We start from the raw sequence: 1987 nt of genomic DNA, 5'->3' as shown, positions 1-1987 counted from the left end.
CTACACCCGTTTTACACACACCCACTCCCCTACACATGTACATCCATTCCCCAAACATGCACGATTGCACACATGTATGCATACACATTCCACACTCAGGTTCCATACATACACTCTCGCCCATTTCTGGAACCCATTCCATGTATTTTTGCCATATAATTTAACCAGATTGGGCAAAAGCTAATAAGCAGAGGTGGACACAAATCTGTGATTTATGCCATGAGTAAGTCATGTTGGGAGGTAGTGTCTGAAAAATAAGTCTTGTCCTGTATTTTTTGTGCAGCTGTGCTGTATTTCCTGCGAATACTGTGAACTACTTTCATTCCAGACAAACTGCTGCTTCCACCTCTGCAGAAAGACCAGTTTGAGGAGTAAGCATATTTTGCTTTCAGAAGATCCAATACAAGACAACTTCATGGCCTGATTTCTTTCTATGATCTACTCTTCCTGTCAGCCATGGGACCCATTGCTAATGCTGGTTTTTCTAATAGTTGTGGACTTTAATTGCTCATCCTGTTATTTATAGCAAATGCCTAAGTTGCAGTGCTGTTGCTCCCTACAGCATGTTTGCTCCTCTTATCATCCTGGGTCTTTGTAGCAAAAACTATAATGCAGCAAGTGGAAATTCTACCCCTCAGTATAGTGAAAAAGTGTCACCAGGGATTCATGTTCTCAGCCAAATTTCTCAGTTTGCTTTCACTTATGTCTTGGCTCTCATTTCTCCTGGGTAGTTTGCTGCTGTTTGCTTCCCCTCTTGTAGCCCCTCTGGACCCTTTCATGAGTCTCCATGTCTTTTTTTTTTAAGTATGTTGCCCAGAACTGGACACAATACTCCATCTGGGGTCTCACCAGCACCAAGTTGAGAGGAAGTATCACTTCCTTAGCCCTGCTCTCAACGCATCGGCAATGTAGCCTTTTCATGTTTTTCACATAGCTAAAACTCTTATGTGTAGGCTACCTTTGGAGAAATTAGAGTAACCCTTCTGCTGGGCACTAGTCATCTGCAACAAGGGCTGGGTTCAAATTTTGGAGTACCCAATAAGTTTTCACTGTGGCTCGAGTCCCTATCCAGAAATCTGTGATCTCTGATTTTGGCTGGGGCGTCTTGCATAAACAAAACCCCTCCTCACAAGCCCCCACAAAAGGACAGATTATTTCAGAAAACAAAGGCAATGAAAGCAAAGAAAAACACCAAATGAAATTTGAAACCCTATCAACTACAAGGTTGCACCCTTTTGGGAGGGGCTCCATCCATGCCCAGGCAGTCTGGGACTTGGGGGGGAGGGTTCACCCAAAGGGTAGTTCTGGGGGCCTTCACCCCTATACCTGCCCTTCAGCAATAGGCTGGACAAGGCCCACACCAGAGAGTCCTATGAGCTGCTTCTTGGGGTATGCTGCATCTCAGAAAGCTGCTAGGGCAAAGGTGGGCAATTATTTTGGCTGGAGGGCCACTTAATGAGCTTTGGTGAGCTGTTGAGGGTTACAAGGGTAGTCCCACCCCCTGGTTGCCCATCTTAGGACATGAAGTCCCACCCCTAGCCCCTGACTTTGTCACTGGAAGTTCCTCCCCTTGCCCCAGCAGTACTACTTTTGGGAGGAAGGGTGCTGCCATCTTGAAACTGGAAAAGAATATCATATACTAAAAAAATCTACTATAACTTATTTTCCTAGATTTTAGGGTTGGAAGGGACCTATTAGATAGTTTCATAGTGTCATAGTTGGTAGGGTCGGAAGGAACCTGAGCAGAACATCAAGTCCAACCCCCTGCCATGGGCAGGAAAGAATGCTGGGGTCAAACATCCCCGGCCAGGTGATTATCTAGCTTCCTTTTGAAGACCCCCCAGTGTAGGAGCGAGCACCACTTCCCTTGAAAGTTGGTTCCAGATCCTAGCCGCCCTGACTGTGAAGTAGTGCCTCCTGATGTCTAGCCTGAACCTACTCTCAGTCAACTTATGGCCATTATTCCTAGATCATCGAGGCTGACCCC

Source organism: Alligator sinensis, unplaced genomic scaffold, assembly GCF_000455745.1.
Source record: "Alligator sinensis unplaced genomic scaffold, ASM45574v1 scaffold542_1, whole genome shotgun sequence".
In the NCBI taxonomy this organism is placed as follows: Eukaryota; Metazoa; Chordata; order Crocodylia; family Alligatoridae; genus Alligator; species Alligator sinensis.
The sequence above is the reverse complement of the archived record's forward strand: the minus strand, read 5'-3'. Positions refer to the sequence as shown.